General features: G+C 44.4%; 1 long non-coding RNA gene across 2 annotated transcripts in view; it reads right to left on the bottom strand.

The window, feature by feature from the left end:
• LOC132374357 (uncharacterized) overlaps window positions 1-14,578 on the bottom strand; it is a 223,358-nt gene that overhangs the window by 77,920 nt on the left and 130,860 nt on the right. The window lies entirely within an intron of this gene.

Here is a 14,578-nt window from a genome sequence, read left to right as displayed (position 1 = left end):
TCAGTAGCCTTTGAGTAAAGCAGAGTATCCTTTTCCTAAATGGGAATCATCCAATCAATTGAAGGCCCTAAGAGAAAAAACTCAGGTCCCCCGAGAAGGACAGGATTCTGCCTCCAGACTGCCTTTGGAATCAAGACTGCACCTTCTACTCTTGCCAAAATTTCCAGTCTGCCAGCCTGCCCTATAGATTTTGGACTTGCCAGTCCCACACCCTACTGGTCCTGTTTCTCTAATATACCAGGGTAATGCAAAGGTCATTTGCATAAGAAATTCGGGTGCCCTCGGGACAGCATCTTGGTGACTGAGATATGGCAGGAGTTGCGATGGCTGGTAGGAGAGCAGTACACCCTGCTCCACCCACAAGTGCTCCATCCATTTGAGGAGAGACCAGAAGCTAATGCCAACTGGCTTTCAACAAAAAAGACTGTGGTGCCAGTAAGGCCTGTGGTTTCTTCCCTGACCATGTGGACCGAGGGACATCCTCGATATGCCTTCTTTGCATGGCTGCCACACAACAACCCTTGGGGGAAGGACACGGAAGGTTTTAAAGTTGGCTTTAGCTACACCTTTGTGAAAGAAGCAACCCAGAAACACGGTCGGCCTCGTAAGCATTCACCAACCAATAGAACCGGAAGCCTTGTGAGCAGGCAAGGAGGCTCTTTTTCTTGCCCAGCATCCAGCACCGTGCCCAGCACCTGCTGGGCCCTGAGTTAACTATTGTCAAATAAATGGATGAAAGAATGAATGAATGGGAGCTCTTCAGATTTAAGGGAAGTCAGCACAAGTTCAGAAATGAAAATCCAGCTTCAGAGGCTGTCAGGTAATGCTGTGCCAGGATACAGGTCCAGCGGCTTTAATTAGCACTTGCCGTTTCCTTCCCAGCCTTGTACGGCGGACTGCTCCGGTCATATTGTCTTCACCTCATCACTGTATCACAGATGGTCCCTGGAATCAACCCATCCAGGTTACTCTCTATATAAACCACAAGTAAAGCAACTAAGGGAAAAGATGATCTGTGCAATAGCAGACGGTTCTACGATTCAGTCTCATTTTGTTAAGAAGCCACGCAGAGGAATCCATAAACGTTGAGGAGAAAATTGAAGCAGATGCGATGAATACTGTTTTTGTGTGTGTTCTTAAGTAAGGTAATTTAAGAGATGGCAATTGGCAAAGGGGAAATATACATTTTCAATGGATTCTCCAATAAGCAAAAGCAAACAAGAGACAAACACCAGTGTGTGTTTGTTCCTCTCCTTTCCTGCCTGGTGTCTTCCCAATCCACTGTTTGCAAAAAGCCCCTGGGCTTTAAAAACAACTTCCAAATCTGACATTGCCGCATTTTTTGGGGGAAAGGCAATTTCCTTTATGCATCTCCTAGCTGCGACCCCATGTTTCTCTTAGCCTTCGACTTTCCTTTCATTTCTCTTTTTACACTATATTTCTTCCATTTCTTTTCCTCCCACTCAAGTGTTATAAGATCCTGTGGCTAATTATGCCCAGATTTTCTAAAATAAAAATGAGGACATAGTCTGGAAAGTCCAGACTGCATTTGGCTGCATTTGGCTTCTTCAGCATTTGGCTTCTTCAGCAAGTAGAGGGCCCGATGGAGTTAGAGTGCAAGAGATTTATTGGGGTAACAACATGGAAGGTAAAGAGGAGGGGCGCAGGAGCAAGTAGGGAGAGCCTTCAGACTACAGGTCTGATGCTTGTAAAAGAAGAGAGTCAGGGTTCTCCAGAGGAACAGAACAAATAGGAGAGCTATATATTATATATATCTCCATATATATATATATATATATTTATTTATATATTTATATATATTTATATTTATATACAAAGAGATTTATTTTTAAGGCATTGATTCATGTGATTTGGGGGGGGGTTGACAAGTCTGAAATCTGTAGGACAGGCCGGCAAGCTGGAAACTCTAGGAGGAGTCAATGCTGCAGCCTTGAGGCAGAATTCCTTCTTTTCCAGGAAACCTCAGTTTTTTCTCTGAAGGCACTCAACTGATTGGATGAGACCCAAACCACGTTGTGGAAGTTCATCTCCTTTACTTAAAATCATCTCATTAGAGATTGTTAGCCACATGTACCAAGTACCTTCACAGGACCACCTAGATTAGTGTAATTATATAACTGGGGACTATTTATATGTCAACCGGCCAGGTTGACATATAAAACAAACCACCATCGGGGAGAAGGAAGGCAGATTGGGTAGGAAGAGTCTCCGTGTAAAGGCAGCTCTGAGAAAGCCTCAGCTAGCCCAGCGGGGAGCTCTAGGGCAGGGTTCACATTAGGCAAAAGCCCTAGACCCTCACCACTGGCTGGAAGGTGCCCAGGAAGAGGCTCAGCGCTGACACGGGCAGGTGCAAAGTTTCTGCAGCTGGAGGTGTCACCTGACTGCATCCTTGACCAGGGAAGAGAAAGGGATCTGGACCATGCAGTCCTTGTACATCCCCATCTTCCATCCTCTTCTCATACCTTATGCTGACACCTAATTTCTCCCTTTCTTGTTGTCCGTGAAACAGCATTGACCATCATGGTCTTGTCTTCTTCCTCCCCTTAATTCTATTCCTCTGTTTCTTCTAGTTCTTCCCTCCTTTTCCACACTCTTCATTTTTCACCAATTCTCCCCCAGCTTCTCTTTGTCATTTATAAAGTCTGCTGTGCCACCTCCCTTTCCTGACCTTTCAAGAGTAGCGGGTTTGTGGGAGTCCCGAGCCCGCTGGTGTGTGATGGGGGAAGCTTCTCAGCACCCCTCCCTCGCCGTGGGGAAGAGGGGCAGGCTGGCACCAACCCAAATGCATGCTTAAATAATGGGCACGCCAGTGCCAGAAAATTAAAACCCAGCATGGAATTGCTGAATTCACAATTTTATTGTCACTGATTGCCTGGTGGCTCTGCATATTGAGAAGATCTTCACAGCTTCTTCCATTTTCCATGCCTTGGTTAATGTGCAGATAATTCTAGTGGTAAACTTTTTATTCCCCTTTCAACATATTCGTCCTTTCCTCCCCACCGAACCAGGCAAAACAGAGAAAAATTAATGCACAATTGTCATGAACGTGCTCTGTATTTCATCTCATCTCATCATTCATCTTTAATAGAATAATGATATCTCATAACTGAAAGGTCATACAAATCGTCTGCCCATTTTGCAGATGAGGAAAGTAACTTGTTAGAGGTCACCCAGGGAAGTTGTGGGAAAGGCAGAGCCGAAGAGAGTTCCTGGCCTCAGCTCAGTGTGTGTTCACAACTCCCTCTGAGTTCAACGGAGAGGTAGGCAGGAGAGATTGCCATTCTCCCCCATTCACAGATAAGGAAACTGAGTCTCAGCCCTTCCCAGGGAGGAAAGGGCATAACTAGGTCTCTGGACCCATTTATTTCTATTTTTGACACACGATGCTGGCTTTTACTAAGTACCAGGGTAATTGTTTCCCTTGTTAGAATTAGAGGTGGAGCCTGACACCGCACACGCGGAAATACAGAACCTGTGGAATCTTTCTACGATGGAAGAATGATAGATATGGAATAACATCTGTTGTGTGTCTAGTGCTTCACCGATTTCAGAATCACCTCTTATTCGTTATTCCAGTGAGTCAACACAATCGCTCCAGGAAGTAGTGAGGCCATGTTTCAACAGCCCGATTTTTATGGTTGGGGAAACAAAGGCTGAGAAAGTAAATGATTTGCCCAAATCACATCTTAAGTGAGGAAACCAGGACTTGACACCTGGATCTTCTGACATCCTGTGCTCTTTATACGCCTCATCTGTCAGCTCACTTGTGGGTGCCGAGGTTTCTGATGGAACAGTCACCCGTGCAAGCCTGAAGTGACGTTAGAGCCGGCTTCATACTTAGCCACTTCCTTGCATCCTCAATGCCATTGTCATTCCTACTTCAATCAGCACGACAGCTTCCTAACTAGTCTCCTTGCCTCCACCCTTGCTGCCCTCCAACCCACGTTCCACACTGTCATCTACTGCAGCAGGGGAGACCTTTCTAAAGCAATTGTCCCTGCATCCTCAAATGTGCATATATTTATAAATGACAGGCACGTACTATTGCTACCATATGAAGCGCATGTGTAAACAGCATACAGAACGAGAAAAATTTAAAGGGCGCAATTTTAAACAATGTGATTAAAGGATCTAATATTTTCTTCTTCTTATTCTGCTTTGGAGAAATTACTCAAAAGTGCAAGTCTGATCCTTCCCTTGCTAAAAACTGACATGGACCCAAGATGAAAATCCCAGCTGAGTGTGGTTTATGAGGCTCTTCCGGTTGTGATGCTGCCTGTCTCGCAATCCTCATTTCTTGCTATTCCTCACCTTGAATTCCACACTCCAAGCAAATAAACAACTCCCAAGTTTCTCGCTCCTGCTCATCTACCTGTGGGCTTCACCCTCTGCTGTTGTTTCTGCCCAGAACCTGATTATCCTCCCTGTACCTTCTTTCTTTTCTTCTTCTTTGTTGCCAGTTAATACCTGCTGGTCCCTCGAGTCTCAAATTCAGCTTAACTTCCAGTGGAAGGCTGTCTGTCATCCTCTGAGAGAGGTCAGGTGCTTCTGGGTACCCTGTAGCAGCACTTAGCACATGGAAAAGTCATCTTCATTTTCAGTTTTCCTCATTCCCCAGTAGATCATCAGCTCCTTGAGGGCAAAGAGTAGGGTTTGTCGATCTTTACTCTTCGGTGCTATCCAAGTGCCACGTGCCAACAACTACTTGTTAAAGGATTCCATGAATATCTGCTCTCAGCCCAAGGGTTTCTGTTTAGTGGAAACAGAGCATGCAACCACTTTACCAATCACCCAGTTCTCAAGGGGTGTAATATTTTTGACACCTTTATTCTTTTAAACCACCCAGCAGGGAAACTTCACCTTGTCTGGGAATAAAAGTGAGGACATTCCACGGCCCATGGCTTTTCTGTTTACTCTCAGGCAATGGAAAAAAAATCACACGTTCCTTTGAAATCTCAGCCATGTCTCTCCGTTAATTTAGTAACAAATGGTGTGCAGCCCAGTACACCGAGCAACTTCAGTATTCACGGTAAGATTGCAGGAGAGGAGAAGATTGCAGGAGAGGAGAAGATTGCAGGAGAGGAGAAGATTGCAGGGTCCTCTTAGAGTCCCTGTCTGAGTCTGAACATGAAACTGACAGGTTAACAGCAGAAAAGTGAGCAAATTTATTTACTATAAGTTTTACATGACACAGAGCCTTCATGAGGAAATGAAGCCCTGAAGAAACAGCCCTGAGTATTGTTCTAGTTTTGATGAAGAGTAGACAGTTGTGGAGGAATAAGATAGGTTAAAGAGTATGAGGTAAGGGTAGTGAACTGGGGGAGACTTGGCCAGGCCTAGGGGTTCAGACTTTTCTCGGCGTCCCTTTGTCTTCGGAGATAAGGATGCTCCTCTCCTCCAGGTACGGGGAGGGCTCCTCTCACCTGAGAGCTTTATGACCTATTTCATGGGAGAAGGGTGGGGAAAGGTCAGAGTGACCTTCCCACTACTGCTGGTTTCTCAAACTCCTTCAGCTGGAAATATTCACTATGCCAAGGTGCCATATTTGGGGTTAGTGCATCCTGAACCCCATTGAGATACTACACCTCCTTCTCCAGCAACTGTACTGCCTTTCTTTGGGGAGAGGGTATGACTCTCACCTTTTCTGGTCAACCTTCCCACCATCCACTGGCTACAATTTCTACCCTTTTGGGGTAGAAAGGAAAGGAAACAGAGATAGTAAAGTTCTTAACTGAATGACACTGTCGTACGATGGCATCGTGATCTCTGGACCGTACAGACGTTTCAAGTTGACTTTTTCTTGTGGGCACTCTTATGTGTTCTCTCTTCTCGACTCTTAAATGCTTGCAGGATGCCATCTACAACAGCCCCAGACCAACAGTACCAAACTGGGCTGCATCTCGGGTCCCTAGGATTCAGGTGCCATTGCGAGGAGCGCCATGACACAGCCCTCCTTCTGGTGACCACAAGTCACTGAAGCTCTTCCCAGGGATGAATCTGGTATAAATCCTCCATGAGTTCCTAGTTGCAGAGGATATGTGTCCAGCTCTCTAGTGGTTTATTGAAGCTCCTCTCTCAAGTATGAAGGAAGAATCAGATGTCTAGTTAGAAGCTCCAGTTAGAGAGAGGTGGTCCTAAGAGGGAGGCGCTAATGTAAAGTTGCAGGTTTGACTCTCTAGCTGCTCCATAGATAAGAGATACATTGAGTCCTGGACTTGCCCATGTGCTGGGGACAAAGAGACGAAACCCAAGAATCGGGGTCCCCAGGGGCTCCCCATACAGGGCTTGGCACAGGTATCTTTAGCACCTCTTCCTACCCTGTGATTGTGTGCAATCCCATGCAAAGGAAAAGATTATAACAGGACAGCCTAAGTCCTAAGTCTGATCGCCCTTTCTTCTTGATTGCTGAAAGCATTGGGTTAGAAACTTAAGAAAGGTAAATGGAGGCCTTGTCTACCAGGTCTTCTCTGGAATGGGTCTTTCCAAATCGCAGAGAATTCTTCTAAATTTCCAACTCAAGGACTGACATGAACAAGCTGTGAGCCTGGGTGATCCACGTCCCATTCATCAACGCTACATCTCTTGCTTATTTAAAAGGTGAAATTGTCCATAGTGATCAGATTGACTTTTAAAAATTCAGTTAATGAATTTACAAAGTACACCGTCATCTTAAATTGACTGATTTGTCCCCCTCATGCTGGCATTTATTACCCCATTCTTAAGAATGTGTTGCAAGATACCAATTTTTTGTGGAACCCTTCTAAGGCAATGATAGCAACATGAGACTTCCTGCAGCCTTTTAGAGTAGAGAAAAAATTTTTAGGGGCATTGCTTAATCGGAAGTTTTAAAAAACCCAAATGAAGTCATAAAATGCAGGCATGTCTCTGAAAATATGTTCATGAGACTATTATAAAAAGACCTGACTAAAAAATACTTACAGTCTAGAAGTGGGAAAATGAAGGCATTTTCTCCTTGAAAGCAGCAGAGGGTTCTTTGTTTCTCAATTTAATGGAATTCTAATATGAAAAACATCCAATGATCCATTTAAATAACAATGCCAGGTCTGACTCAAAAATTCACAAAAACAAGGAAATCAGCGCTTATAGCTGAAAACTTAGCACAGTGAGGCTGCCTTCAGCCCACACTATTGAGTCAACAAGTCACAAAGAGAGAAGGCCCAGGGTACAAGGCACGGCAAAAACGCGTCACTGTGCTTTCTAGACACGAGTGTAAAAGTCATGGCTTCGATAGTAATTTGAATTTTTATTCCTTAAGGAAATGTCATGGTGCTAGAAATGCAATTCTTTTGTTTTCTTTGAGGGGAAGAGGTGTGTGGATGTGTGTGTGTGTTTAAAACTAAACGGCATTTGAGGGCTTAAGTGTTTGAGTCCACGAAAGTGAACAGACCATATGGTCTATTGTAGAATTAGTAATTACAGACTTATTAAAAATACACATTAATTTTATTCACTGACACTCCATGATAATGGCTTCCTCAGGATCTAATCCATTCTCCCCATTATACTCAGCTATTTCTTGTGCAGAAACCTCTCATCCTGAACAAATGGCATAAGCAAGATTCGAGCTGACCCAGTCCCACCCCAAAAGATGAAATCACTACTTTTCAGCGATGTAGACAATTTAAGATGATTTTCTCTGTTGCCCTTTACATTCTCACTTCAAGCCAGAGGCAGATAAAGCAGAAAAGAGGTTTCTACTCCCCTCAACCTGTCAATCTGAAGGGAAAAAAATATGGAAAAATGATGATTTTATAGGAGGTAAGACGGAAATTTCCTTGAGTTACCTCCTTAAAGAGTATAGTACTCACTTAGGTTAGCAACCCCAGAGTAAATCACTGATGCCTGGAAACGGGTTGTAAATTTGATCGCCATCTAGTTTGGGGAAACTAGCCCTGACATTTCTCCCAGCTGTTAATGACTAAGTTACTTATCAATACTTCTCAAACTTTAATATGCTTATGAATCACCAGGGCATCTTGTAAAATACAGATTCTGATGCAGTAGGTGTGGATGGGGCCTGAGAGTCTGCATTTCTAATAAACTCCCTGGCGATGCTGGTGCTACTGTCCTGGGGACCACTCTTTGAGGAGCAAGGACTTGGCTGACTGACAAGATGCTCTGGTGCTGGTCCATACATGCTCAAGCTTGATAATGGACCAAGTGTCTGTATTAGTAGATTATTCGTTGAATATAGATTATAACCCAGGACTTCATTCAGAATATTACACTTTATTTTCTTAGACTTTCTTTCTTTAGCCACTGAAGTTTCTTTAGAGTTGGTCAGTCCTACCAGAAGATCCTGATCATCCATGGGGTACCATTCTAGAATATAATTACAGAATACATTTCTCTCTCTTATAACCTAGGCCAGCTAGTCATTAATTTGAGGTCAGTAAATCACCAAAACTTTGTTGCTTATGAGTCTATATAATTCAAATCAAAGTCGTGTGTTTTTTAATGGAAATATATTTATTATTTTTGAGGATTACAGATGATATATGTTCCCTGTAAAAAAATCAAACAATTAAGAAATAATCTAATGCGTATTCCAAAGGCAATTTAAATTGGTATCCCAGCAAAATATGACACACCATGGACATCTGAATAGTTGAAGCATCAAATATGAATTCCTGGAATGCCAAGGTAGTCATATGCCATTAGGCTAATAATTGCAATAGGTACCAGGTATTGAGTGTCTGCTTGGGTGAACACCCCGCTGTGTGCTCTGGCGGTATCATACACTTCACGTTTGCAGTGGTCAGCGTTCCTAGATTCAAACAGAAGATACCAGCTTATTAACTGTGAGCAGAAAAGGAAAGTACGGAAACCGTGTCAGAAGTTCACTGAATAGAAGGCTAGAGAACTGAGCTCCGAAAACTCTGAAAATGGGCAGAAATCAAGGAAGGCTGAGCAGTGGGGACACAGAGTGGCTCTTGCCACGGGATCCCTCTGGCTGGGACCTTGCCGCTGTCAAACTCTGGACCCATGATGCAGCCACCAGGAGTGACTTTGCCACTGTCCCCAGAATATTGAAAGGTTCAGTTTGCCCATGGGGCCAGAATCCTGCCTCCCCATCAGGACTCACACAATGAGGGATTCCCCCAGGGTCGTCACAAAACAAAACAGAGTCCGCTGCTTTTCATTATCTTGTTTAATCCTCACAACAAATTGGTGATGGGGTTCAGGACACGCTACCCCCAAATATGGCACCTTGGCATACTGAACACTTTAAGCTGAAGGATTTGGGAAATGGCACGTGCAGGAGGGACTTTCTGACTTTCCCCTGAAGTAGGTCATAAAACTCTCATGTGAGAAGTGCCCTCCCTAAACCCGGAGGAGAGGAGCATCCTTGTCTCCTAAGACGAAGGGACACAGAGAGGGACACACAGGCTTTGCTAAGTTTCCCCCAGTCTGTTAGACTTACCTTGTACTCTTTGTCCTATCACGACTGTCCACTTTTCATCAAACTTAGGATAAAAGCACCCAGATTCAACCGTTTCTTCCAGGCTTCATTTCCTTATGAAGGACCCCACGTGGTGTAAAACTTGTATTAAACATGGCTGCTTTTCTCCTGTTAATGCTGCAGGTGTCCCTCCATGGCAGAAGCTGATGTGACTGCTGCCATTTTCAGGAGGAGGATCTTGAGTCCTAGAGGTGAAGCAATTTACCCAAGAAGCCAAGGTCCTGCCACTTAAGCCCAGCACCCTCTTACCCCGAAACCATGCGCCCTGTCCCCTGCCCTTTGACTTCATGCCTCACCCTGAGGTGGAGGAAGTCACATGCCATTCAGCTGTGTATCTTTTGGATCAGAATCTGACTAGTTTTCTAAGCAGGAGCAGGAAGAGAAACCAAACCAAAACAAAACAAAAATAAAGGAGTTGATTTTCTCCCCCTCCATTTGCTATCAATCTCTTCATCTCTAAGAGAAGCTGGAGTAGAGAATCAAAGGTACAACAGAACCTGTTCACCACCTCTTCCTTTGCTTCTTCCCCTGACCGCCTCTTAGCACAATATGGCATTGCTAATTTCACGCTGAGAATTTAGGTAATGGGGCTCTCCTTCTCGGACTCATCTCCAGTGGAGATCTTCTTCCTTCCTTCCCCACCTGTGGATGTTCACCATCAGTTTCCCCAATAAAATATACTCACAGGCGAAAGTTCTCAAAACCTAAAAACTGTCCCTCTGCCATTCTAGGCTGCAGAATGGTAATGCAAACCTTTGGGCAGGAGCCATGGCTCTAGAGAACGAGGCTTATTGTTCTAATGGAACTTCTGGCCCAGGCTTTACCTGGAGTTAAAACTTTGTCTTAAGAAGGTCACAAAACCAAGATAGGGGATGCTGGTGATAATCTGAAATCCATGGCTCTGGGCCAGCCGGGGCACTCCATCAGGATGCCTTAGTGAGGTTAGAAAAAAGAGAAATATTTAGTGTATTTCCTGAAGTCTGGAAATTAAATTTTCCCCCCATTTTTTTCAGAGTGGTCTAGATTTCACTTCCTCCTCCAGCCCTATTCCCACTTTGGTAGGAAAAACAATGCTTAGATCAGCAGAAAAGATTAATACATCAGCAATTCTGTTATTGTGTGTATTGATTCTCAAGGGGCCAGAAAAGAACTCAAAGGTGAGTGTAAGTAGAAAATACACGTAGGCAATATTCCATCAGCTGTACTTATGAGCCATTTAGAGCATCCCAGGAGGGTTGCAGTTTAAAATCTATCAAAGCTTTGGGTTTTTTCTGTTCTTCCCAAGGAGATGCCAACAACCGTTCATTCTGCAAGTTTCTGTAAGATCTCAGTGCTTCCCATGAACGGTACCTAGAAGGAAAATAGTGATTGTCCTGCCAATAAATGAGAAATGCCGGGGGCTGAGGGAGAGAAAAAGCCTTCTGTGTTTCAGTTTTTCATTTCGCACCCATCATTTGAATGCACAAAATGTGCATGATCTGGCCTGTGATATAGCCAGTTACCTCTTGTTTTCATATAGTGAGTCTTATCCTGATTCATGGGTATGCTACATTTTAAGGACCAAAATATTGAATCCAATTTCTTTGTTCTTTTCCTTTTTTCTGATTTCCTCATTGTTTAGAATAGTCTCTCTAATCTCAAATATGTCTGCAGAAATAAATTTGCTGCATGATGCACGAACCAAGTCAGCCTGCTTAAAGATGAATCCAGGCATTCTCGTGGACTCATTGATGCACTCTTCCAAAAAAAAACATTCACATAATGTCCCCTCTGTGCCAGATTCTGTTCCAAGGTCCAGGGATAGAGAAATATCCTCTAAAAAACCTCACAGTCCTGAGGAGATGCCAGACAGGTAAACATGATCACAGAACAGTGTGGGAAGTGCTCTCATAATAAAAAGAGCTACCATTTTTTGAGTATTTACTATTCTGGTACTACTTATTTTGAAGCATATTATCTCTAATCCTCCCATTACCCTCCAATAAGTTTTATTTTCCCGTTTGTTTAAGGAAATAGACTGAAAGAGGCTCAGAGCCTTGCCTAAGGTTACATTGCTATAAATATTAGCACTGGGATCCAGACTTGGGGTATGAGGCTCTAAAACTCCCATTCTTTGCATGTTGCCCCTAAGTGCACTAAGAGATCAAAGACAACTCACCCAGACCTAGTGAGGGTTCCAGGAAGGCTTCCCAGAAGAGGTGAGCAGGAGGGGAGATTCTCCCTCCCCAGAGGAGGGAGAAGTTTTCCTTTATGACACCTCCTTCTACCCACCTCCTTAGACAAAGCCTCATCAAAATGTGCCCAGACTCCTGAGCTGTGGGGAAAGGAAGGTGACAATCCCACATTTTTTTGGTTGCTGTAGGAAAAGTAATAACCGGACCGGGAAGGGAACACATGCAATAATCAAGGGGCAGCTGTAGTCAGTAGAAAAGGTGAAGTGATTCCTGGCCACAGTAGGTCTGAAAGAAGAAATGGCATCTACCAAGCGGCATCTAGAAACACGTAACTTCAGCTTTGTTACTTTGAACCACCACGTCTCCTTCCCAAGGCTTCCGCTAACTTATTTCTCCCCTGGATAAAGAAGGCTGCTAAGGAACTGGAATTAAATAGAGTAAAATCTTATTATTTTGAGAAATGGGAGATTGTGAGGCTCATTTGAATTAATCTTTAAAAAAACATTCTTACTCGAGGATTTGTTTAAAGAAATACTGATAATTATGTTACAGTATTTCTTTCTTTTTTTTTTCTTTTTTGCTATAACTTCAGAAATGAATGGGGTACTAATAAGGAAAATTAGCTAAATGAATCTAGGATTACATTTATACAAACATTGTTTAATAAGTGTAGATCTCATAAACTTACAGATTTCGAAATTACAACCTTTCATTCAAACTTCTTACCCAATAAGATCGTGTCTTAACTAATATAAATTCCAAAATGCTGGGCCCAATTAAGGAAATTTTACTGTATGGCAAATCATGAGGCGGGTTGTTGTAATTCTGTACTTATATTAAGAAAGAGCTCTGAGTAGTAGTATTAAAAAAATGTTCGAAGCCACTCAAAACAGAGGGAGAGATTTAGCATGTATATCTTGTATTGTGTCAGAAGCCCTGTAATTGCCCTGCAACTACTTAGCTTTTTATATACTGGTCACTGAGTGCCTACCATGTGACCAGGTCCCCATAAATATGAGCATGACCCAGTCACTAAGGTGCACACGTGCTGGAGGGTATGACATGGCTCTCACACCAATAAATAATGTGTGTGTGTGTGATAAATCCAACATGCACTCACAATTACCATCCACCCCTGGAGAGCAAGTTGAGTACGTTGGTAGGCGGATAAACTTTCTACGGGAAGAAAGGTAACAGAGTGGCTTAGAGCTGTCACAGCATCTCTCCAGCACCCAATTTAGAGGAGAAACACCAAGGATGGGAAAATCAGGCTTTCGTAACCAGATGACCTTGCCCTTGGTTTGCAGGGTCTGTGGATCCAAAGCCAATTTTTTGAATTTTCAATTTTGCAAGAATGAAATGTGCCTAATTTAACTGAATTTGCTGGCCAACCTAGTTTGCTTGTTTTTCTAAAGGTGACGGGAGGGGCTGTGGGTATAATGAGGGGGGGCGGGCAGGACCTAGTTCTCTGTTCCTTTTCCCCCCCACCCCCCCCCCCGAGCTATTGAAGAGTGTCCTGGAGAGTAATCTGGAAGTCAGCTGAAATTCACACGGTCATGCTGACTTTACTCCCATTTAATCTGTCCCTCTCAGAGCCCTCCTGCGGATGGCTCACCCTCTCCCTGCCACCAGCGTGGCCAGGCGCGGTGCTCCTCAGAGCCGCCCTGCCCCTTACACCCAGGTGCAGGCCTCTTTTCCCCTTTGACCTGGAGCCGGGCTCGCACCTGAGGGCCTGCTCGCTTCCTTCCTGAAGGGAGGGGCCCGCAGCTCCTGCCTTTGCTGTCAGGGTGCTGGTTCCTCAGCTGCTCCTCCCACCCCCTCCTTCCATCTGAAGTCTCCTTTTGTGAGGTCCATCTTCCAATTAAGCCTAAATCATGACAGATGGTGCTGTGGGCTGATTAATCCGCACAGTGGGCGTGCCCTGGAGCACCTGAGGTGTACCTTCAGGAGGAAGGGCTCCAGCTTCGGTGGGAACGGCTCATTGGGAACACAGATAAATCGGAATAAAAGGAATACACGAGGTGGGGTACAGGGAGGGGAGAGAAGGAGAGAAAGGAAGTGGGGAGAGAAAGAGAGAGGGAGAATGAGAGAGAGAGAGAGCCAATACTCCATATGCTGGAATTTGTTTTTTAAAGTATCTTATTTTAATTGTTATGTGAATTTTTTTAAACCGGTCTCAACCCACAACTTAATGGTAAGGAAAGCTGGAAGATGGAGAAAGAGGGCTTTCACATCCCCGCTCCACTGACCACTGCCCCCCCCCCACCCCCAGTTTATTTGTCTGGCGATCTGGACCCACAGAAGGAGGCAAGAGGCTTCATAGAGGGGAAGGGGAGAGAAGGAGTAAATTGACGTGCTCCCTCCAAATTTTGGGGGGCAGTTTTTCTTACAGTGGACAGGGCTATGCCGCCATCTCAGCCTGAATGGCTTTGAGAAGTTTTCCACACATCCCATTTTGATGCCAAAAGTCACCAGTGATTTCCTCTCTCTGATCTATAAGAGGTGCTCCAGGGCTTCCCTGGTGGTGCAGTGGTTGAGAATCTGCCTGCCAATGCAGGGGACAAGGGTTCGAGCCCTGGTCTGGGAAGATCCCACATGCCGCGGAGCAACTAAGCCCGTGAGCCACAACTACTGAGCCTGCGCGTCTGGAGCCTGTGCTCCGCAACAAGAGAGGCCACGCTAGTGAGAGGCCCGCGCACCGCGATGAGGAGTGGCCCCCGCTTGCCGCAACTAGAGAAAGCCCTCGCACAGAAACGAAGACTCAACATAGCAATCAATCAATCAATCAATCAATCAATCAATAAATCTTTAAAAAAAAAAAAAAAAAAAAAAAAAAGAGGTGCTCCAAGCAGCAAACAGATGGGCCCACTTCCCCAGATTCCATAACTCTCACCTCCTG

Source organism: Balaenoptera ricei, chromosome 11 (assembly GCF_028023285.1).
Source record: "Balaenoptera ricei isolate mBalRic1 chromosome 11, mBalRic1.hap2, whole genome shotgun sequence".
NCBI lineage: Eukaryota > Metazoa > Chordata > Mammalia > Artiodactyla > Balaenopteridae > Balaenoptera > Balaenoptera ricei.
This window is presented reverse-complemented; position numbering and strand designations above follow the sequence as displayed.